Source organism: Lissotriton helveticus, chromosome 12 (assembly GCF_964261635.1).
Source record: "Lissotriton helveticus chromosome 12, aLisHel1.1, whole genome shotgun sequence".
Lineage (NCBI taxonomy): Eukaryota > Metazoa > Chordata > Amphibia > Caudata > Salamandridae > Lissotriton > Lissotriton helveticus.
In genome coordinates, this window is record NC_136073.1 from 52,302,733 (window position 1) to 52,328,333 (window position 25,601).

Here is a 25,601-nt window from a genome sequence, read left to right on the forward strand (position 1 = left end):
CACCTTTGCCATCTCAAGACAGTCTAATGCATTCTTCTGTACTATTTGTAGTCTCTCCAATCTGTCAGAGGCAGCGGGAGTGGAACAATCAATAGGGATCCCTGAAGGTAACAACTTTGGGTGATACCCATTGCATAGCCTGTTCCTGCAACTCTTGAGATGGTAGAACCACTCCCCCCTGGACACAAACCAATCCACCCCTCACAGACGATTCTCGGGATCCCACCAAGGACATCATGTCCACTGCGGCCTGACTACTCTGAACCTGGGCTATGAAATCCACTTCAGTTGACATACCACCTATGATGCTGGGTCTGGGAATAATGTAAGGCCGTTCTACAACCTCTGTGGGGGAATCAAACCCTAACCGTGATAGGGCGTCTGCCTTGCCATTTCTTCTTCTTGGTCTGAATTGAACTGTGAAATCATACTCACTGAAGAATTGTGACCATCGCAATTGTCTCATAGAAAGGGCCTTGGCGGACCTAATGTATTGTAGGTTGCGGTGATCTGTATATACCACCGCCGGATGTTTGGCCCCTAGTAGATACTGCCTCCATTCTTCGAATGCCTTTTTTATGGCTAGAAGTTCCTTATCTCCTACTGCATGGTTGTATTCAGCAGGGGTGAACTTATGTGAATAATAAGCCACAGGATGGCACTCGCCCGTTCTTGTATCAATTTGGGACAGTACTCCTCCCACAGCCACCTGCGAAGCATCCACCTCTACTATGAAAGGAAAGGCTGGATCGGGATGTCGCAGAACTGGGGCACTGGTAAAAGCCGTTTTCAGAAGACGAAAAGAAGTCTCAGCCTCTGGGGACCACACAAAAGGAACTCCTTTCTTCAACAAAGCTGTGATGGGCACCACAAGTGTAGAAAAATCTTGTATAAATCGTCTGTAGAAATTAGCCAGACCCAAAAAACTCTGAATCTCTTTCACTGTACGAGGAGCTGGCCACGCCAATACTGCTTCCACCTTGGTGGAATCCATACGAAGGCCCCAAGGAGAAATGACATACCCCAAAAAAGGAGTTTCTTGTGTATGAAAGGTGCATTTCTCTAGCTTGCAATACAAGCGATTTTCCAGTAATCGTTCTAGTACATTGTGTACATGCTGTACATGTTCCACCATAGATTGAGAAAAAATCAAAAGATCATCTATATAAGCAATGACATAAACGTCCAGCATCTCCTTCAACACTTCATTTATGAAAAACTGAAATGCTGCAGGAGCATTGCAAAGCCCAAAGGGCATCACGAGATACTCAAAAAGACCGAATTTGGTACAAAAAGCGGTCTGCCATTCATCTCCCTCCTTGACCCTCACAAGATGGTATGCGCCACGTAAGTCTAGCTTGGTGAAGAATTGGGCATTGCGGATTCGGTCAAGGAGAGAGGCGATCAGAGGTAGTGGGTATCTATTCTTTATCGTGACGTTGTTCAACTTTCTATAGTCGATACAACAACGAAGACCCCCTTCCCTCTTGGGTATGAAAAAGAGAGATGACGAAGCTGGAGAACGGGAAGGTCTGATGAAGCCCTTTTCGAGCATGGTATCCAAATATTCCCGTAAGTACACATTCTCTTTTTCTGTAAGAGCGTACACCCTACTACATGGAATTCTGGCCCCTGTTTCTAGGTCAATTCGACAGTCATAAACCCTATGCGGAGGGAGAATGTCGGCTTCTCTGACATCAAAGACTGTCTGCAAGTCGTGATAACAAGATGGTAGTTCTGGATCACCCTTTTTACTTGTGAGCTCACGGGGTACCTTGTCAACTGAGGCTCCTACCGCTTGTGTCCCTGTATCTTTGGGAAAAGTTATCCTAGAGGTTTCCCAGTTTATATCAGGATTTTGGGATCTCAACCAAGGAATACCCAGGAGCACCGGAAATTGTGGGGAACAGATAAGATCAAATCTTATTTCTTCGTGATGTTCTGGCTCATTGGTCATGTGTAGGAATGAGGTATGATGAGTTACTGGACCTGATACAAGTGAGCTGCCATCTATCGTGGTAACATGACTGGCTATCTCTTTCTTAGTACAGGGTATCATGTTCTCTTTGGCCCACTCCTCGTCCATATAATTCCCTGATGCACCAGAATCCACCATTACTAACACATGTAATCCGACATCTCCATGAGATAAAAGCGCTGCCACATAGAGATGATTGGTGGGAGAGCGATTGTAATCTGAGGAAGAGACTGTCAATCCAGACCTACCCGGAATCCTTGTCTCACAGGATTCCAGGCTTCCTAGTTTCCCGAATACCTAGGGTTTGTGGGTTTAATGGGACAATCCTTCAAAAAATGCCCTGCCTTCCCACAATACAAACAGAGTCTAAGTGTCCGTCTTCTCTGCCTTTCCTCTGGCGTAAGTGGTCCCCTCACTATGCCTATCTGCATAGGCTCACTCTCTTCACTGGGTTTTTCCACTACACTCTTCCTTTCTCTAAGAGGCAAATATCTTGCTTCATGTTTACCCCTCTCTTTCTTTCTTTCCTGGATGCGATGATCAATCTTGACCACCAAGTCAATCAAATCAGTACAAGAGGTAGGTAAATCCACGATCTGTGAGAGAGCATCCTTTAAGTCGTCTCTTAAGCCCTTATAAAACATGGTACTGCGTTTCTCTTCTGGCCAGTTGGACTCTACTACTAGCCTACGAAAGGAGGTAATATAGGCTACAAGATCTTGGTTGCCTTGTTTCAGACTCAATAATTCTGTATCTGATGAATGGGTGTAGACATGTCTGTCGAACAATTTACAAAACTCCCTCCTGAAAGCAGTGTAGCTATGTAAAAGGGGATCATCTCTGTCAACTAACGGTATGGCCCAATCCGCAGCTGCCCCACTGAGATAGGAAATCACAAAGGCCACCTTCGCCTGCTCAGATGGAAAACAATTAGCCTTACAGGAAAAATGAAGATGACACTGACTAAGAAACGCTGCACACCTGGCTGCGTCTCCTGCGTATCTTTCAGGGGGTGCTAGTGGTATGGAAGGAGGCGTGGTAACCTGAACTACTGAGGGACCTCCCCCCGTGGCCCCTGCTGTTTGTTGTCGTTGGAATGTGTCTACCCTAGATATCAACGCCTGAGTTTCGGCCTGTAAGTTCCCTAGCATACCAGCGACATCGGCCAGGGAAACGGTCTCCAGATCCATGACGCTCGGGCAGAACAAACCACGTGGGCTTTACGTTCTGTAATGGTATCCAGGCAGGTTCCGCAGGAGCGTCAGGAATCCGAAGATAATTCCACAGCCTTCCCCTACGGCCTTCCGACTCTATCAAACACTAGAGTATCGAGAGACTCGCCAGGGGAAAACAGGGAGACAAAACAAGGAAAGGTGGGGGCGAAACAAAAGAAGACTTGACTGTGATATTCTCCTTGAATAGGACAACCCACTGTGAGGAATTCAGGAGAACGTCGTGCTGCAAGAAATATATGTTATCTAACAACAGCTTCTTATTATACACAAGCCTTATGTTTTCCTATATCAAGATGACCTAACACCAATGTTTTGTCTGATGTTCAAGACAGGAGTACAGGAGGGATCGGAATCTGTCTTGGGCTAAAACTATAGTAATGAAACAAGATTGAGTGATAATTCTTTTTCAACAATAAACTTATTCTGTAATTCTTAACCAAAATACCCTCACTTGTTTTGATGCAAAAGACTGTCCATGTATGCAGTACTCCACAGTACACTAGACAAGCATGAAATTGCCAACATCAGCACAGAGCAATGGAATCTACAGAACAAAACATATGGATGAGAACCAAGGATATCAAACTTCTTGAATAATAATTAAGCAGCGCACAGCGCTGTTACCGTGATTCTGTGAAGAGTAGGTGATATCTTGCAACTTGAATTGAATCCACGCAAGTGTCCCCAAGCACAGTATAACACGGGCCCAGAATGGATGATAAGGGGTTAGCTGTATATCAGTCAAGTACTGAATGGGAGGGAAATTAACTGGAGACGCCTAAGGCGGAGGAAAGCCCAGCCAAAAAAGGTGAATGGGGAGCAAATAACCTAAATACCTAAAATAAGGAAAAAACCCTCCCAGGCCACCCGGCCAGACAGCGGAGACAAGCCCGGCCGTCTGACGGAGTAGCTGAGAGAAGGTATTGGAAGGAAAGAAACACTGCTAAACCCGACAGCGGAGACCAAGCCCGGCCGTCAGGTGGAGCAACACCCAAACAGGAAAATGGGGGAGAGACTTGTCGCCCGGCTGGACGGCGGAGACCAAGCCCGGCCGTCGGGCGGAGCAACTAACGTGACTGGGAGCAGAGCACAGCGCCCGGCCGGACGACGGGGACAAAGCCCGGCCGTCGGGCGGAGCAAGTAACGTGAAGGGGAGTTGAACAATAGCGCCCGGCCGGACGACGGGGACAAAGCCCGGCCGTCGGGCGGAGCAAGGGAAGGGGAGAGGAGATAACAAGCTCCAACAGAGAGGCAAGCGGGAGCGTAGCAAAACCCTTTCAGAGCACGAAGGGGAGAAACTTCCTTCTAGATACACTAACGAAGGAGGACAGAAACCGGAAGTCAGGCGCTAGTAACAGGACAGAACAGGAAAGATGGAGCTAGACGCAAGAACGTAAAGCGTCGCTCCCAGGTCTCACTACTGATTTATAGTGGCTTGCTCTTAAAGGGACAGTATATTGTTCTTCTCGGGGCATTCTCGGTGTATATATCTCGGGGCATGACAGGGAGATGGTAGGACGGGCTGCCCTAGGGATCGGAAAAAACAAGGTTTTACACGATGTACCGGTGAACTGTAAACTGCTAAGGAGACCCTGGTGATCAAGGTTCTTACCGGAGTCATCAGCCTTGAGGAGACGCGTCAATTGGATAAAGATCGCGTGGCAGTAGGGATGGGAAACCTAAAGGAATATACGGCCATCAGTTAGCTGGGGCGGGTCTCCAATGCAGAGAGTAAAACAATCAGGGGCTACAGGGGGAAATTGTCTTACCGGATCAGTCGGTGTAATTCCCTTCCTGACGATGCAGAGAACTGTCTCGGGAGTGGTTCTCCATAAAGTAGATGGGAGGAGACTAGCGATTGGTTGAGGAACTTCGGGATTGAGGCATGGAAATAAAAGAGGGGTTGGAAGTGGAGTGGAATAAGGCAGCCATCTTGGAGGGGAGAATTGCATCAGTAAATAGGCAACAGTGGTGGGTTCGCGCAACCCGAAATATATTACTGGCTTTAGTCACATAGGGACCACCTGCTCAAGACATTGGCTAGTTCTAGGTATAGAAACAGCCCCTGGAGAACTTACAAAATTGGGTGAAATCATTAAAAACATAGAAAAACAAATTAGTGAGAATAATACTGTTCCGGAAGCCAAAAAACTTCTAGATAAAGTTGAGAAAACTGTACTTGAATTCCACCGCATTGAACAAAATAAAAAAATCTAACAAAGTAAAGAAAGACATCAAATCATTTACTCCAGAACGAACCTACCCCTATCTCCACAAGGACTTCCATACAAATCGAAACTTCAACCAAAATCCCCAGAACCCGAGACCCTGGGGTCGTTTTAATAGAAGAAATACTGTTGTTGGATTTACTGACTAATCAGCCGAATCTTCTGACAACTCGGACTCAGGGGAGGGAACTAGCGTCCCTACACATAATCAAAATACCCATTTTTTAGAGAGAGGCGGCCCAGAACCCCCCAAGAGGGGTCGAGTAAAACAACAACCAAGATGGTACAACCCCCCAGGGGAGAGACAAACCAGACAGAAATTTTACCAGTGGTAACAGACACTGATACTGTGGACATGAGCATCCCTTTGTTTAACTTATCTAACCACATCCTCTCTAGCCAAGAAATTTCAATTTTAAGTAAACGTTTATCCTTTGTGCCCACTACCTATCCCAATTTCCTAGACCTCCAATCTGAATTACTTGGGTTCTTTAGGACGATCAGACTGTGGGCGTTCTTCAACCAGAACCCAACACAACCCAGAATTGCCATTACACCCTTTAGACGTCCATCCACTTTCTCCCCTACATCTAACATGATCCCCAAAGAGATCATTACATTTGAGAAAGTTATACTTAAAGAAACTTCTGATCTGGCGAAGACACATCTATTTATCCCATATAACATCTCGCTAGATGAAAAAATGGCAATCTACTCCTTACAAAATAACAACCGCCTTATCATTAAGCCAGCAGACAAGGGTGGGGGTATAGTTTTGCAAAATATTGACGACTATAAAACTGAGCTATTCCGTCAAGTTTCCAACACAGATCACTATAATCGATTACCAACCAATCCCACCAGAGAGCTACAAAAACTTATCAAACAAATCACCACAGAGGCACACGAAATTGGCTACTTAAGCAAACATGAATTTTATTTTCTCAATGTGACCAATCCCAGGATCCCTGTTATCTACACCCTCCCCAAGATCCATAAAAAACTTGATACTCCCCCAGGTAGGCCTATTGTGTCTGGCTGTGGGTCTGTCCTTGAACCACTTGGAAACTATGTTAACTTCTTTTTGAAGGATTTTGTTCCTGGTACTGCTTGCTTTATCAGAGACAGCATGTATATGATAAACTTAATTGAGAATCACCCTTTTGACCCCGAGAATGAGACTCTATGTACTCTGGACGTGGAGTCTCTTTATACGAACATTCCTCAAAGAGAATCACTCATGGTCATGGAGAATATACTTGACAGCAGACCACGACCACACACGGTGCCCACACTATTCATTATGCAACTCCTAGAGATTTGCCTCACTTAGAACTTTTTCATGTTTGATAATCAATACTACCAACAAGTCCGGGGGACCTCCATGGGCGCTATTTTCGCACCGACCCTGGCTATCCTTAACATAGATTGGCTAGAATGCAATACCATCCTCCCTGCCACTAACCCATTCCACCAAGGGATATTAACGTGGAAACGCTATATAAATAACATTTTTCTCATCTGGGGTGCGCCAGTTGATGCCCTTACAGTCTTCCTGCATTGGCTGAACAACAACTGTAATGGCCTCACCTTCACTCTTACACATAGCAAAGTCAGTATCCCCTTTCTTGACCTCTGCATCCAACACAAAGAAGACCTGCTTTACACCTCCTTATTTCGCAAACCAACTGAGAGAAATAGATTACTCAGCTACAGCAGTTGCCATCTTAGAGCCCTGAGAGACAGTCTGCCATATTCTCAGTTTCTGAGACTTAGAAGGAACTGTTTCCAAAAAACTGACTACTTTAATGAGGCCAACATACTCGCAGCTTAACTGCGGTTCAGGGGCTACGCACGCCGTCTGATAAAAAATGCAATGAAAAGGGCTTGGTACTGCCCGCGCGAGACCTTGATTGAGCCCAAACCTAAGAAATCCACTGAGAAATTGGTATGTGTCACTACATTCTCCATGGCCTCCAATAAAATCCGCAAGAGTATAACGAAAAACTGGCATATCTTAAATTCTGGTATTCTTGATCTGGAAATGCCTATTTTTGCATTCAAAAAGAGCAAAAACCTAAAAAATCAACTAGTGAGGGCAGCTCTCCCAGCAGAATCTACTCCTAATACCACACTGAATGATCTTTGGTCACTACCGCCCTTGAGGGGTCATGCAAAATGTGGTACCTGTGTTGTATGTGATTTCACAATTGACTGTAAGGAATTTACTTTTACAGATGTGAGAAACGAGTTAAAAACATTCACAAACTGTAATAGCTGTAATCTCGTTTATAGCATTTTCTGTCCATGTAATTTGATCTATGTGGGACAAACTAAACAAAAAATCAAACTACGGATCTCGCAACACCGGAGTAGGATCAGATGCAAAACAGCTAATGCTCCCCTGGTTGAACATTTCAATGACAAAGGACACAGTGAAAATGATGTCTGTTGGACTGTGATCAACCAAGTAATCCTACCCCCCAGAGGCGGTGACCTTACAAAACTACTAAACAAAGAGGAATTGAAGTGGATCATCAAAACGGACAGCCTGAACTTCGGTTTGAACCTACAAGAAGACTGGACCACTTTGATCTAATCCCAGAACCTTTATACATAGACTGGTTTTCTCCCTTGCCTGAATTTTATACTTATTTCATTTAATTATGAAACTTGAACATAACAATGTTGCCTTCTCTAATGGAAATTAGATGTATAAATACTATGTCCTTTTACTTTCCTTACTCATCCTTATTCCTTTAATCATCACGCTAACTCACTGCGCGAACCCACCACTGTTGCTATTTACTGATGCAATTCTCCCCTCCAAGATGGCTGCCCTATTCCACTCCACTTCCAACCCCTCTTTTATTTCTATGGCTCAATCCCGAAGTTCCTCAACCAATCGCTAGTCTCCTCCCATCTACTTTATGGGGATTCACTCCCGAGACAGTTCTCTGCATCGTCAGGAAGGGAATTACACCGACTGATCCGGTAAGACAATTTCCCCCTGTAGCCCCTGATTGTTTTACTCTCTGCATTGGTGACCCGCCCCAGCTAACTGATGGCCGTATATTCCTTTAGGTTTCCCATCCCTACTGCCACGCGATCTTTATCCAATTGACGCGTCTCCTTAAGGCTGCTGACTCCGGTAAGAACCTTGATCACCCGGGTCTCCTTAGCAGTTTACAGTTCACCGGTACATCGTGTAAAACCTTGTTTTTTCCGATCCCTAGGGCAGCCCGTCCTACCATCTTCCTTCCAGCTCGTCCTTACGAGCTTGCCAGGGTTCCCTCCCCTAGGTAAGCCCCGGCCGCCTGCACAATTCTTCACTGCGCCGATTCAGTTTTTAACCTGCACCGTCTCTATATGTTTTTTAATTATCCTCACCGCGCCATAGGTATTATTATCTGCCACTTCCCACACTCACTGCGCCATTCTTCACCCATTTATTAGAGTAACTCACCCCTTGAGTCCTCCCACCCTTGATTATCATTGAGTGATGCTTGCCTCCTGGCAGGTCTAAACGTGTCTGTCTCTCATGACATTTTCCCACCTTCACCCTCTCCACTCGGAACTAGTGTAAGTCCAGCCTCTCCTGGACATACCACACGACGTGTCCTTGCAATGGTTCGTCCTCACGATTAATCTAGCTTGCCTTCCGGTAGTCAAAACATGTGTTCACCCTAATTGACACCGTCCTCCCGGTACCAGTGTGGTTCGCCCTCATGTCACTCTGAATAGTCTCTGATCCACACTCCGGGCTCCACACTCAACTTGTACTCTCCACTAGGTAATTTAGGCATGCATATCACCACCTTGAGCACTATTATTACTAAAACCTTTCATATGACTTACTATTTCTTTGCTTTCCTTGTCTTTTTCCCCTTTTCTAGGCAATAGAGGCTTATAATTATTAGGCTATACTGTTATGTTATGTTATGTTAAATGATACTTTTTAAGCGCGCTAACACCCGAGGGTTTCTTGGCGCTTGCTGGAGGGACATATAGGGTGAAAACAGAAAAAGTTATCCAGAAAGAGTGAACAGAAAAGTCTTAAGGAGTTTCCTGAACTGAAGAAGGGAGTTGCTGGATTTAATGGCCAGGGGAAAGGAGTTCCAAAGTTTGGGGGCCAGAAAAGCAAATCGACGACCTCCAAATTTGTTGAGTTTGAATTTGGGGATAACAACCAAGTGAAGGGAAGCTGAGCGGAGGGAACGTGCTGGTTGATACAAAGTGACCAAGGATTTTAAAAAGACAGGACAGGAACAATGAAGGGATTTGAATACCATGCAGCCCATCTTAAAGGCTGCTCTCTCCTTCACTGGCAGCCAATGAAGCTTGCGGAGCAGAAGCTTCGCAGATTGCCACCTAGGGATCTTAAATATGAGGCGGGCTGCCTGGTTCTGTACGACCTGGAGGCGGTGCAAGAGGAATCGCGGAAGTGCGTGGTAGAGGGAATTAGAGAAGTCGAGGCGCGATATGACAAGGGACATGACGACCTGACAGAGAGCCGCATGTGGGAGTAGGTGCCTGATCTTCCGGATTTTTCGAAGTTGGAACATGCACGAAGAGATCGTGGCACCCACTTGAGCTTTGAGTGACAATTCAGCGTCGATCGTCACCCCCAAACTCCTAACGGCCTTAAGTGGTGTAGGGGGGGGACCCAGGTCGGGGGGCCAGAACTGCGGACCCCAATGTGCAGCACTGGAGCCAGGGAGAAGTAGCTCAGTCTTTCCAGGGTTAAGTTTTAACTGGTTCAGATTCATCCATTGTTGGATATGAGTCATAACGGCGTGAAAGTTGTTAGTTGCCTGGGGAGAATCGAGTGGGAAGACGAGCTGCAGATCATCTGCATAATTGAAGACGGTAACGTCCCAATTATGGAGGGAGTGGATTAGGGGGCGAAGATAGAGATTAAATAATAACTGGGAAAGCGAAGAACCTTGGGGGACACCGCAAGTGATGGGGGATTTTGATGCAGTGAAGGGGCCTAGGCGTACAGCTTGTGATCTTCCTGTCAGGAATGATTCCACCCACCTAAGGGCTAAGCCCTGAATGCCAGCCTGTCCGACACGGTGGAGAAGGATGTCATGATCCACCGTGTCGAACGCGGCAGACAGGTCCAAAAGGACCAAGGCCTGTGGTCTCTTGGCATCTGCATTCCCTCTCAGAGTATCCATAACTGCCAGGATGACAGCTTCCGTGGAATGGGCCGGCCTAAAGCCGGCCTGATTGAACTCAAGGAAGCAAGAACTCTCGATGAAATTAGAGAGACACCAGGTGACATGGGCTTCGAGGAGTTTTGACAGATAAGGCAGCAAGGATATTGGGCGATAGTTAGAGGGTTCAGCAGCGTCAGCCCCTGGTTTTTTCAGGAGCGGCACAAGAGTGGCTTCCTTGAAGGAGCTGGGGACTGTGCCAGAGGTGAGGGAAGCATTCAGAAGGGGTAGTATACATTCAGGCAGCTTAAGGCAAACATCACGTAGTACCGCAGGAGGACAATGGTCGTCCGGGGAGCCAGATTTTACACGGATGGCTAATTTCACTAAGGTAGGGGGGTCTAGGGTGGGAAGCAGAGTGAGAGATGATGGATTATCCAGGAGAGCCTCCAAGAATAATGACGGCTGTGGGGCAGGGATGATAGAATCTTTTATTTTGATGATCTTCTCGATAAAAAAGAGATTGAGGGCCTCGCAGGTCTCTTTAGTCGGGGTTTGGGCTGGGAGGGTCCTGTCGTCCGTGGTCAGTTCATTCATGATCCTGAACACCTCACGGGATTTATTAGTGGCTGAGAGAATTCTATCGGAGATATGCTCCGATTTAGCTGAAAGGATAGCTGATTTATATTCTCTCCGAGCTGTTACATATTTCTGTCTGGATAGCAGGGAGTAATCCCGCTTCCAGATACGTTCCAGTTGACGTACCTCAAGTTTTGTTTTCTTGAGGTTGTCAGAGAACCACCGGTTGGCATTAGGATGTCTAGTGCAAGGGAACTTAATTACTGGGGCAAATTGATCGCTAGCCCCTTTTAGCCAGCTACGGATGTTAGTATCGATCCTATTAACATCATCGAGAGGGGAGGTGATCGGACGAGTGGAGGCCAAGGTGGCTAAAAATCCCTTGGAGTCATAGTTATTCCATTTGCGTGCAGAGCCGCCAGCCATCAAGGGGGCCTTGGCTCGCCCACTGAGAGTGATGGTCGTATCGACTATATAGTGGTCTGACCACACGCATGGAGATGTAGAAGGTGGTGAGAGGGATAGATTCAAGGTCCAGACCTGATCTAGTATATGGCCTTTTACATGCGTGGGTGAGGCAACATGCTGACTCATGTTCAAACTTGTTAGGGTCTCGTATAGTGCTGTGGCTTGTGCCCCAGCATTGGCATCATTGAACCAATGATTAAAATCCCCAAATAGGGCGAAACTAGAAAGTGATGGCAAAAGGGCAGTCAGGTGTTCGCATAGTTTCTCGGCAAAATCCGGCATGGGTCGAGGAGGGCGATATAGAAGGGCGAAGGAGAAAGCCCCGGCTTCCATCCCCAGGTTAATAATCAGATTCTCTACTTGTGGAAGTGCGAATGATGATGAGGAGATGAGATGGAATCGTTTAGATATAATGGCCGCTACCCCCCCACCGGGGTGGTCGGCAATACGGTCAGCATGGAGAATAAAATAATCTGGGGAAAGGGCTGCTAGGATGTCAGGGAGGGAGTCCTCCGTAAGCCAAGACTCGGTCAGCAAGAGTAGGTCAGGATTTTCTTGTATCAACAAGGTGAAAATATCTGCCTGATGTCTGACCATTGAGCGGGTGTTTAAAAATAGTACCCGGATGGTATTGTGGTTCTGTGCGGGGGCGGTCGGAGGGATAGGGTGATCGTATTGGGGGGGGGGGATTGCATAAGATACCAAATGTGGTGAGTTTTCCCATAGTGACTAAGGGGAGAGCCAGTCCAGGTGAGTTGAAATCCCTCAATTGCCTGGCGGTATATGAGGTGATGTGGCTAGCCTCCCCTGCCCCTTGCCCCTGCCGGCCGCGGACGGGCGCAGACGGGCTTAAATCTGGCGCAACTCCGGCGCGCCTACGACGCGCCCGCTGGGCTCGTCCGCTGCGCTGACACATGATGGACGTTTAAGTAGGGAAATGACGAGGGGGTGTGGCGAGTATCGCCGCCCAACCCTACCCAAGATGGCGCCCACGGGCGTTGAGGAGCACCGGCAAGCGGTCCGGCCACAGCGGATGGGTTGGCTGCTAAAGAGAAGGTAAGTGATTTAAAACGCTGCTAGTAATCAGCAGGACGAATAGTGGAAGTGCGATTAAAAATAGTGTCAACCGCTCGTGATCAGCGGGACAAAGGTCAGGGAAGTGAATTGCACCGCTAGTAGTCAGCGGGAAGACAGGAATTAAAATTAAAATTGAATGGCAGTCGCGCTCCAGCAGTCGTGTGCAAGCCCTCTGCCACTGGGCTGCCAGCGATCACTGGAGGAGAGAGGAGGCAAGTCCTAAGTAGGGAAATGACGAGGGGGGTGTGGCGAGTATCGCCGCCCAACCCTACCCAAGATGGCGCCCACGGGCGCTGAGGAGCACCGGCAAGCGGTCCGGCCACAGCGGATGGGTTGGCTGCTAAAGAGAAGGTAAGTGATTTAAAACGCTGCTAGTAATCAGCAGGACGAATAGTGGAAGTGCGATTAAAAATAGTGTCAACCGCTCGTGATCAGCGGGACAAAGGTCAGGGAAGTGAATTGCACCGCTTGTAGTCAGCGGGGAGACAGGAATTAAAATTAAAATTGAATGGCAGTCGCGCTCCAGCAGTCGTGTGCAAGCCCTCTGCCACTGGGCTGCCAGCGATCAATGTCCTGATGATGATACCCATGATTACTTAGTGGGATCGAAACGCCGTCGACCTTTATGTGCACCCTATACAGAACGTATACCATGTGTCATGTATATGTAAAGGTGCTTTCTGAATTTTCTGTCTTATTGTAAACTACAGAAATCCGCAGCGTTTGCCTAATAGCCCTGTTCTGTTCCTTGTTTCCTCACTGTATTAATTTGTTGTGCTTGGGTACAGGCTTGTGCCCCACAATGTAGAATAGTTGAAGAAAATTGGTTTGTCTTTAATTCTGGATTAAGTAAAGATTGAGACCTCTGTCCGGCTGGACATGTCAAATTAATATAGATCCACTGTGTCTATATTAATTTTTCTTTGAATATTGTTTTATGCATGGGACCACTGTTGTTTCAAATAATCATGCTTCCCGAAGTCCTGTGCTGATTCGCTTGGGTTCCCTTGTTGACCTTAAACATAACTTGCAATTACTGGAGACTTCATTTATTGCGGAAAACATTGCTAGATTTTTGAAGTTTTGTGTTAAACACAGGGCAAACTTATGTTAGCGAAATTAATTGTATAGGATTATTTTTAATTAAGGACATTTGAAATACCATGAACTACGTTTAATGTCCATAATGATATATACTGCTGCACCTCATCAACTGGAGAATGTATCATAATTTTTAATTGTTATCCCTTTGGATTTTAACATTTTTAATTCTTCATTTTAAGCGATTTTATTATGAAATTGTACTTTTATGGTTTTCTAATGTTGAACACCGAATAAAGAAGTTTTGACTTGACTACTGCATGCAGGAATATCAGTATAAGATGCAATTTGTTCCTGGTATTCACAGTTTTGCAGTGGCCGCGATTACCGATAGAAGTTGAGGTGGATGCAGATATCGATGGTGAGGATGATTTCCATTTACCATATTCAACGTTGTATCCATACTACTTATCAGAAAATTACATTTACCCAATGCATTTCGGGTCATATGTGTGACCCTTCCTCAGGGGTCTAGAGAGAAAGAAACTGTTACATATTGAGTGTGAGAAGTTGGCCTGATATATGATATTTCCAATTCTGGAACCACCTTGTATCAGTCCAAATATCCCCTTATGGTGTCTGGTTGTAAGTCAACCTTATAGACAAGCTATCTTAATGGTAGCATAGACTAAGCAGCCTTAAAGGCTTAACTCAAGAGGTCGTGTTAAGCAAGCTGTTTTACCAATCACAATCCTGAAATATCAAATGAAAGGACACCACACAAGTATATATTATAAAAATATATGTATTTATTACTCACAATAATCCCCAGTACTCTTTATGAATAAAGGGGCACAAGCGTTAAATCAAAAGCAGAGTATAACATACAAAGTTGCACAATTATGGATGAGGGCGAGGGGCCACTCAGACCATATACTAAACAAGTGGTATAAGAGATACCAATCGAACAGTGGTTAGGCCTAGGGCCTAAGGAATCGCTGGGAGCAGTCGGGACAAGCAATGCTGAAGTCGGGAAAAGCCCGCGGGATTCGGGTGCAGCGCTGAAAGCGCACGCATGCACCAATGTTAGTCAATGGTGCGTAAAAGTTACACAAATAGAGTTTAAGGACACTTTCGCTGAACCTAGAAGGACAAAACTTAAGACACAGACCCTAGAGGTGTGTACCAGTGTGGGAACACCGGCGTTGCAATGTTACCTCACCCACAGGAGGCGGGTGCACAGGGTCGAAGTAGTGTCGGGTTTCGTCACGCTGGTTCTTGGTGCTTGAAGCTGAAGAGGCTGCAGGCGCTGTGAAGGAGAAGTGTCCGTGGGATCCAAGATTGGATCGAAGTCGAAAAGTACCTGAAAGCAGAGGGGACAGAGTCTGGGTCACTCAGCAGTGACCAGGGTGGAACCAGGACGGAACCAGGCAATGTCGGGCGCAATCAGGTGGTTGTCGAGGCGCTTCTCTCCGCTGTCACGTGGGCTCTGGGGCATCTGCGACGTCCAGGAGCGGGTCACGATCTGTCCCACGTAGGCTCTCGCCGTCGGCACTGTCGGCTTCAACATTGGAGCAAACAACACTTGGCAAAAGCAATCCACGCGAAACCGGGAGATTGCGTCTCACTCGAACCAGGAGGGTCAGAGTGGGGGCTCCTTTTCAGGGGAGCTGGTGCAAATCTGGAGCAACCAGATTCGCAAGTCGTATTTCAAGTTTCGTCGGCACAGGGGCCACAAGCCGGCTGGCAAGTGACTGGGCCAACGCGTTGAGCCAAAAGAAGCAGAAGGGCCCCACGCAGCACTCGTCAAGTGTAGAGGGGTGAACTTCGGTGCAAGAGTGGCTCAGGGTTGGGGCTTCTCAAGCCCCGGTGTACAGCTTCGAGGGTCACTCGTGGGCTGCACGGTCAGCGTCTCGTGGTCTTTCCAAGATGGCGTGCCCCACGCTTCCGGTCGCCTCCACGGGTCTCAGCTCTGCAGGGACTGTGGATCGGGCTGTTAGAAGGCAGGCAAGCTTGATCTCGTCGATCTCTGTCGCTCGAGTTCCGGCGGGAACTGCAACAAAGCAGACGTTGAGGTGCTGGATGGTGCCTGTTTGCACAGGGTGGTCACTCCTTGGCCACAAGGGAGATTCTTCAGTCTTCTACGTTGAGTAGGATGTCGAAGGGTCCAGAGTTTCGTTTCTTATGTTTCATCAGGATAATCTGAAGTGCATTGGCACTGCTCCCACTCTTATTCGAATCTGGGGGGCTGGATTACCTGCTAGGTCCCCTCCTATGGGTGGGACCCAGGAAGGGAGTGGATACACCCCTTTCCTTTGATCCAGGCCGCGCTGGGACTGGGGCTGGTGTGCCCCAGAACCGGTTTGACCGGATTATGCAAGGGGAAGCCTTGTGCTCCCCATGCAGTGTCTGGTTTCTTTCAAACCTCCCTGCTGCAATCCACTATCTCCTGTCTGGGGGGGTGTAACACCTCCCTGCGACAGGAAACCCTTTGTCCAGGCCCCTTTGGCTGAGGTTCGGTCAGCTTCAGGGCGTCAGACTTGTGTCTGTGGCAGAAGCATCCATTTTGTGGGTCTGAGGCCCTTTTAGAAATTAACCGCATTTAAGTAAAGTAACATGTGTTACCCCTCTAGAGGGGTGGAATGCTATCCCCGTCGCCAGAACTGGCGAGGGGATAGTATTCCAAATCGTATGACACCTTACACGACATGTTTTGATAAAGCCAAACCAAAGTTGCTATATAACCGCGAGGATTATAATGCACTTAATAGTATATGGTATGGCATTATCCTGAAACAGCTTAGGGATTTGCTCCGGACGGCTGCAGACAGGCTCAGCTCATGCAAGAGCTCCATCTCACATTAAACAACGCACTCTGCCTCCAGGATTGATGAGGCCTTCCATAGGAGTGGCTCACAGGTTTATATGTGTCCAGATATAGGTTTAGATATAGGTATACTATATCTAAGCAAGGGGTGACTACACCACCTTACCCCAGCTGAGTGATCAGCCAGTTGTGTCAATTTAAGAACCAGCCAGGGGTGGCAAAAGATATGCTGCAGCCCCTGGTAGGCCTTGGTGGCACCTATGCCCTGAGCACCTATAGTGCATGGTACAGGGGCTGACAAGGAGTCCATTTCCAATTGTGGTATGTACCTAGGGTACATGGAATCCATTTTACAGAAAGAGCAGATAGCCTGGGGCCCTGATTAGCAGGGAACCAGGCCAACTAAGTCAAAAACCAGCTAAACACAGGGCAAAAAATCTGGGGTAACCATAGTCAGGTAGCCACCTTCCTACATTGAGCTAGTCTCTTAAAAAGTGTGAAACAATAAAGATTTCAATTCTCAAACAATTGCAGTTTTAAATTCATAACCGTTCAAGACTTTTAGTCATCGTGTTGTCACTTGCTCTGTCTGTGCGCTAGATATTAAACTCGATTACTCCACAGTTTAATTTCTCAAGCAATAGGCAACAGCTATTACGTTCTAAGCGTTCGGGAAATTCGCATGTCCAATATTACAGCCAACTCTATCTGAGCGCTAAGAGTTCTATAGGTTAAGCTCACTTACTTCGAGTGTAATTTCCTACGGTTCCCCATGTTACTCCTGTTGGTTCCAATGTATCGGAACTTTGGATAAATGGCAACCATTGTTTCTTTCTATTTATTGTGTAATGTGATTGGTGGAGTTGATAAGGAATACAGTTTGAAAACAGAACTAACCAAGAGTGCACGGAAGGATTTTCTTTTCATTCAAGGGAATGTACCCACATATCTCCTGGTGTTAATTTATTACATGTCCAAGTGGACGAATTGGAGTTTGTCAGTAGTATTGCTTCTAAGGCAGAGTTCTTCAATCTGTGGGCCATACCAGGGGGGGCGAGCACTCCGCTCCAATCTTACCTTTGTTTGGAGAACTCTGGTATGGCTGGAGGGGGGTGCGAGGGGAAATCGATGGGGCTCGACGTGCCCGTTCTTTTGTCTGGGTAACTCTCCCAGGAGGGGGTGCCTGCACTGCAGCTTCAGCTGCAGTGCAGGCAAGGAGTCTCCTCTGCTAAAAACGAAAGCAAACAAACAGACACGCTTTCGGTTTTGGCAGAGGAGACCCCTTGCCTCCCACTGCAGCTGAAGCATTTCAGCTCTAAGAATTAACCCCCTCCTGGGAGAGTTAGCTCTTCCCAGAAAGGAAAAGTTTCCAGAGAAGTTTTAAGACAGCCCAGGGCCCCAGTCTTTCAAGGGGGGGGGGGGAGTGGTGAAAAAGCCAGCTCTGTTCTACAGAGTCTTGCCCTCATGACCTTGAGCAATTTTTAAACACAATGTTGTAAATAGCATTTTTCTATCATTCATATTTAATGTGCAACAGTCTATTACAGACATTTTGCAGACAAAATGTGTTATACAAGGAAGCCATAGTTGATGCTTTTTTTCATTTTATGCAACTAACATCCATTGACAAAGCCTATTTTCATAGATTATTGTAGGTCTAATGTTACTGGATGCAATGATAGAAACAGCAAAATACCAGTTGGTGCACATTATGCACAGTACATATTTTTAGCTTCAGTGTTTTAAGACACACCCTTAATTACATCAGACAGGCCCCTTGGAGAGACCCCCAGTTTTTTCATCCCACTTAAAGCCTTGGAAACAACACCATGTCACAGTCACTTGAGGTCCTGGCACTGTGCATCATGCATGACTCATGACTTCCAAGTTTTCAGATTGCCTATGTGCAGGGGCATAGTGAACCCTCCCCCAGCAAGGGTTGAGTTCTTGATGGGTCTCTTCTGTCTGCAACTCTGCAGACAAAGGCTTAGCTTATAATTAATGTGAAATGGGGGGTGAGTGAATAAGTGAAGGAATGGATGGATTAGTGAAAGTATGAATGGATGAGTGAAGGGGTGAATGGAAGGATGAGAGAAAGGAAGAACAGATGAGTGAATGAGTGGAAGGATGGATGAGAGAAAGGGTAAATAAATAGATGTATGGGTGGAATGGTGGATGTATGGGTGGAATGGTGGATGTATGGGTGGAATGGTGGGTGGAATGGTGGATGTATGGGTGAAATGGTGGATGTATGGGTAAAAGGGTGGATGGATGAGTGAAAGGATGGATAGATGAGTGAAAGGGTGGATGGATAATGAGTGAAAGAGTGGGTGGATAATGAGAGAAAGGATGGATGAATGCATGAGTGGAAGGATGGATGATGGTAAATAGATGTATGTATGGGTGGAAGGGTAGATGGATGGGTAAAAGGGTGGATGGATCAGTGAAATGGTGGATGGATCAATGAAAGGGTGGATGATGGATGAGTCAATGGGTAGATGGATGAGAGAAATGATGGATGGATTGATGTATTGATAAGTGAAAGGGTGAATGAATGAATAGATAGATGGATGGATGAGTGAAAGGGTGAATGTAAGGATGGATGAGTGAGTGAGAGGTGGGTAGATGGACAAAAGGATGGAAGAGTGAAAGGGTGGATGAGCAAAATCTTGGAATCAGGGACTTATATCCATCTCACCAACTGAACCAAGATTTTGACCTCATGAACGGCCCAGCCCAGCGCCATCAGGCTAAATTCATGGGACACCCTACGACATACCCATATTTCCCCACTATGCCTTTGCATAATCACAATGAAAGGCCATATTTCAGCACCAATTGTAACTTAAATTTTGGTCACAATGAGTGGAGGCCTACATACAACATCCCAACCTATAATCGGTTTGAATACGCCTTCTCAAATTTAGAAGACCAGGACTGACTGGGGATAAAGGGAAGTAGTGGTGAATGCCAAGATGAAAGCATTGATAATGTGGAACATCCACCCTCGGTATCAATTATTTCATCCCAGGAGACATCAGCACAACGCCATATTACCACATCTGCAACCACACATGAGGTTATATTTCCCACACCAATCAACCTCACGCAGAGTACAGTTAAGAATGTTAGAAGTAAACCAATTAGACATAGTAACCACTGTGACCTATCCATTCTTACCTGGAATGTGGCAGGGGTGGAGTCAAGACTGTCGAACCCAGAATGGGCTCAGTTACTGGATGGTAAAGACATTATCATGTTCCAGGAGACTTGGGCTGTGGAGAATTTATATATTGAGGGCTACCGTTGCTTCAGCGTGACAGCTCCCAAGCCTGACTCAGGACGTGCAGTGGGAGGCTTGTTCATTGGCATTAAGATATTGGCCGGTGGCACAATCACAGACCTTTCAAGAGGAAACCCGAATATACAGATTTTAGAGTTCAAGCGAAAGACCCGGATTTATTTAATCAATTTTTACAATAATGACTTCTGTTCTGCACCTAATAAAAACTTTGAAGCACTCTCTAAGACTTTACGAAACCTGGAAACCAGTTCTGAAACTGGGGAGGAAACAGGGTTTCTTTTTGGGCGGGATTTTAATGCAAACATTTCTAAGAATCACAGAATTGAGGATAGAAACCACCCAGATCAAGTTGAACGAAGGGGTATTGAAGTTGCTCATATACTCTCAGTAATGCTATGGACACAAGCCACATCCCCAGTGTACCTCATGCTCCAACGTTCGGAGGGCGGGACTGTTCCTCCACAATTGATTTTATTTTTATGTCTCCCCATTTATCAGACTGTGTGATAAAATCTACAGTGGTAGAAACCTCGTTTGTTGATCATAATCCCCTCACTGTGATGTTAAAATTAGGTCCTAATCAGGTATATGCCAACTTAAACAGGGCAAGAGATATTACACCCACAGGTGACGGCTTGCGCCTGAAATGGAGGGGAGTCGACAGCGGGGCCATACTAGAAAGTGTAAATAGGGAACATCCTAAGCTATTTATTTCTTGCCTAACTACGGATGGGAACTGTCTCAGGATAATTGATGATTTTGTAAACTGTGCTCAGCAATAAAAACCTCTCTGTCAGTCCCATTACCAAAAGGGCGGAAAGAACCCAGGTGGTTTGACTCTGCCTGTTCACTAGCAAATAGGGAACTGCGCAGGGCATTAACCACTAAACCAAGGTGCTTAGTAGATGTTCAAGCAGCCAGGAAATTCTACAAATTTAAGATAGCCGAAAGGAAGGCTGCATTACTAACAGAACAATGGGAGTCACTGGTTGGGAGCGCTAAATTGAAAAACAGCGGCCCTTTTTGGGCAGCTGTCAGAAAAACACGCGAAATGGGCAAACAACTAACCCCAATCAGTTGCAACATAACCAGCAACTCTTGGGAGGCCCATTTCTCCAAAATATATGCCGCCGCACCTGAAGAATCATCTAGCCTTCCCCGTGGTCAGCTTCAAGGCTTAGAAATAGGCCTCTATGAGGTGGAGACAGTCATTAAAGAAAGCCTTGGAAACAAGGCGCCAGGCCCTGACGGCCTACCGATAGATATAATTAAGCATAGCCCGGGCCTATGGGCACCAATCCTCCTCAATGTTTTTAACAGCCTTCCCACAGTTCCCATGCCCACTACTTGGGCTACCAGCACCATAGTCCCAATTTTTAAAAAGGGTGAGAGATCGGACCCAGTGAACTATCGTCCGATTTCTCTTTTGGATAATACCTTAAAAATCTTGGGGCGAATAATCTATAATAGGGTGGTAGAGTGGACTGAAGATACGGGTCTACTGGACCCGTGCCAGATGGGATTCAGAAGCAGGGTGGGGACGGTCGAGCAATGCTTGAATCTGAAACTGATCATTGACAAGTATAGCATCGCACGATCGTCCCCTATCTACCTTGCGTTCATGGATCTCTCATCCGCTTTCGATCTAGTGAACAGATCCAAACTTTGGGCAATTCTTTTGAATTACGGACTGGATGAGGCTCTTGTTAATTTCCTGGCATACCTCCACACCGACCTCAAAGCACAAGTCAGGATTGGGGCCGGTGGAGAAGCATCTGGACCCATCAACATCGGCAGAGGGGTAAGACAGGGGTGCGTTTCAGCACCCCTGCTGTTTATTATCTACATTAATGGTCTAAAACAAGTGACTAGTGACGTACCAACTATCCAGGGGCAACCATTGCCAGTTTTATTATACACTGACGATGCGGTCTTGATGGGACGAACACCAAATGCCCTTCGCCTACTTGTTAAAGGTTTTGTCCAACACATGGAGGGCTTAGACCTGCGCGTCAATTTAAAAAAATCTTTTATTATGCCGTGTGGCCCTGGGAAACGCAAGTTCAATACTATACACATAGGGACAGATAAATTAGAATCTGTATCCACATTCCCGTATCTTGGTTTGGTTTTCGCTGCAAACGGCTCATGGAGTAGGCATATGACCCACGCCATGGGCAAGTTCTCGAAAGCCAACAACTCTATTTCGAGCCTGTCCCGACCAAAGAAAATAGGTGCCACCAGAGCTATTTTAAAAAAATTTAACCTGCAGTGCCTACCAGTAGCCACATACGGGGCCGAGATTTGGGGTTTGAGGAAAAGCCCCAGTATTCAGCGAGAAGAAGGTCGATTCTGTAGGAGAATACTGGGTGCCCCAATCTCATCCTCCGAATTGATCTGCCATGAGGAACTTAACCTCCCCTACGTATGTGATTTTATTAGATCAAGACCAGCTCTCTTCTGGATTAGGATCTGGAGGAATAATTCAGCCAGTTTAACACAAAACATCATATAAGACTGTCTTAAATGTGATCATGGCACTTCGATCCCCTGGCTCGCGGGAGTTTTAAAAACACTGAGCAACGTGAACAGGGAAGACCTTTTCTCCGATCCTAGTAAGATTAAACTTAAAGATAAAACTGAGGTCAAACAAGCACTGTATGCACTTTATAGCTCAGAACGAATGGAAAGGGAAATTCTCAAATCAACTGTTGTGACTTACCAGAGAAATGATTTTAGTAGGAGAAACCTCGCACAATACCTCACCCTACCCATGACCAACTGGGAGAGATCATTGCTGTTTTGGTTAAGGGCGGGCTCAATAAAATTTTTGTTGGGCTTTCCCCTGGGCTATCAGCACTCAACAGATTATAACCCATGCCCGTGTGATGGTATTAGTAATCAGAATGATTTGCACTTTCTATTTTTCTGTAAATTTTATTTAAAATATATTAACTGGTTTTTAACTCCGTATTTTACGAAACATAAACCCCTTTCGTTAGGGGAGTCCTACTCAATGTTACTTTCCCTGGATACAGTTGAATTAATTTACCGCACTAGCACTTTTTTGAGACTTATAATACGTGTACGTAAAACGATGGAAAACCCCTGAAAATAGTCTTATGAGAAATGTATTCGATTTTAACAATTCATGAATTTTGTAAATTTGATTTTTGCTGTGTAAATGTATGTTTTTATTGTGGTACTTTTATGAATTTCATGAAATTCGAATAAAGGTCTTTTGAACTTGAACTTTGAAGTGAAGGAATGGGTGAATGGCTGGATGGATTAGTGAAAGTATGAATGGATGAGTGAAGGGGTGAATGGAAGGATGAGAGAAAGGAAGAACAGATGAGTGAATGAGTGGAAGGATGGATGAGAGAAAAGGTAAATAAATAGATGTATGGGTGGAATGGTGGATGTATGGGTGGAATGGTGGATGTATGGGTGGAATGGTGGATGTATGGGTGGAATGGTGGATGTATGGGTAAAAGGGTGAATGGATGAGTGAAAGGATAGATAGATGAGTGAAAGGGTGGATGGATAATGAGTGAAAGGGTGGGTGGATAATGTGAGAAAGGATGGATGAATGCATGAGTGGAAGGATGGATGAGGGTAAATAGATGTATGTATGGGTGGAAGGGTAGATGGATGGGTAAAAGGGTAGATGGATCAGTGAAATGGTGGATGGATCAATGAAAGGGTGGATGATGGATGAGTCAATGGGTAGATGGATGAGAGAAATGATGGATGGATTGATGTATTGATAGGTGAAAGGGTGAATGAATGGATAGATGGATGGATGAGTGAAAGGGTGAATGTAAGGATGGATGAGTGAGTGAGAGGAGGGTAGATGGACAAAAGAATGGAAGAGTGAAAGGGTGGATGAGTGGTCAATGGATGGATTCATGAGTGGATGAGTAAATGGATGAGTGGGTGGATGGGTGAAGGGTGGATAGAAGGATGGGTGGCTAAGTGAAAGGGGAATGGAGAGAAAAAGGGAGGATGGATAGATGGATGGGTGAAAACATGGATGGATGATTGGCAGAATGGATGGGCAAATGTGTGCATGGATGAGTGAAAAGAAGAACATAAAGATGGATAAGTCAAAGAATGCATACATGAGTGAAAGGGAGGGTGGAGAGCAGGAAGAAAGGATGGACGGATGAGTGACTGGGTGGATGGATGAGTAAGTGAAAGGATGGCTGGATGGGTGAAAGGGTAAATGGTTGGATGGATGAGTGAATGGATAAGTGAAAGGATAGCTTGGGTGAAAGCGTAAATGGTTGGATGGATGAGTGAATGGATGGATGGGTGGAAGAGTGGATGGATTAGTGAAAGGATGGATTGGATGGATGAGTGAAAGAGTAGATAGAGGGATGGATGAGTGAAATTACGGATGGAAGGATAGATGATGGATAGGTTTGCAAACGGTTGAAAAGGTTTGGATATGGATGGGACACAGATGGAAGGACAGACGGAATGGTGAAAGACTGAATGATGAATGAAAGAATTAATAGATGACAGAATGTACATGATAAATGGGGAGGGTTGTGATGACTTACTTAGCTTTCTTGGTGCCATAAGAGCTGTAGTTCAGAGTGGGAGGTATTTAAATTGTCTGGCTACTCCCTTGCCTATGTGTTACTATTCTGTATTCTGTGTGCTCATGTGTGGGATCTATGCATCATGCATATGACATTTTGCGTGACATCCAACTGGTACTTGAATGCGAAGCCCCCAAAAGCAAAGTCAGGTTCCATATTTTAAGTTCCACTTAATGAAACACCCACAATGTGTTCCCTATAGTGGGTTCATCACAACAATCCTCCCTTTAGTTCACTTATGAATGGTGCTTTACTTTTTTTATTTATTTTTTTAAGTTTTATTGGCAGGAGTTAACAACTCAAACAATGCATACATGGTAATAATACATCAGACAAAAATGAAAAGAAGAGAAAGAAAAAAACATATTCAAGTTCATTACAATATAGAAAGAAAAACAAATCGATTAAATACTGGTCATAAGACAGGGACATTGCCTATAGGCATGAGTGGGGAGCAAATAACTAATCCTATAATTACTGTTTCTCGAATAATTAATTAATCCAATCTTCAACCGGTGCCCAAATCCTAGATGCTATCTCCCTCCTCCTTCTACCCTTTAAAGAAAAAACTGACATTTCAAGCCTATGGATAGCTAGTAATCTAGCTCGCCAGTTCATGAAAGTAGGAGCTTCAGGGGACAGCCACTGAGAAGTTATGCAAAGCTGAATCTGGGAAATGGCTATAAACAAAAAGGCTAATATGTATTGTGAATTCACTTCTTCATTAGTCCCCTCATCCACTCCAAGTATCACCAGTTTTGGTGACAGACTGAGGTTAATCTTGAGCGTAGAGTTAATAAAGCGCTCGACGTCTGACAAAAAAACAGAAAGAGATGGGCAAGTGTAAAACATATGGATGGAGTCAGCCGCATACAAACCACACCTAGCACAAGAATCCCCCTTTCCACTACCCCATTTTGAAATCTTGGCAGGCGTATAATATAGGTCTAACATTGCCATATAGCTTTGAGTTCTGAGAGTCCTAGAAACCAAAACTTCACTAGCGAGTTCCAAAGCTGGTGTTAAATCCGTGCCCGTCTTCCCAAACTTGGCATCCCACTTGACACCCTGTACTAATAGATCATCAGGGAGAAT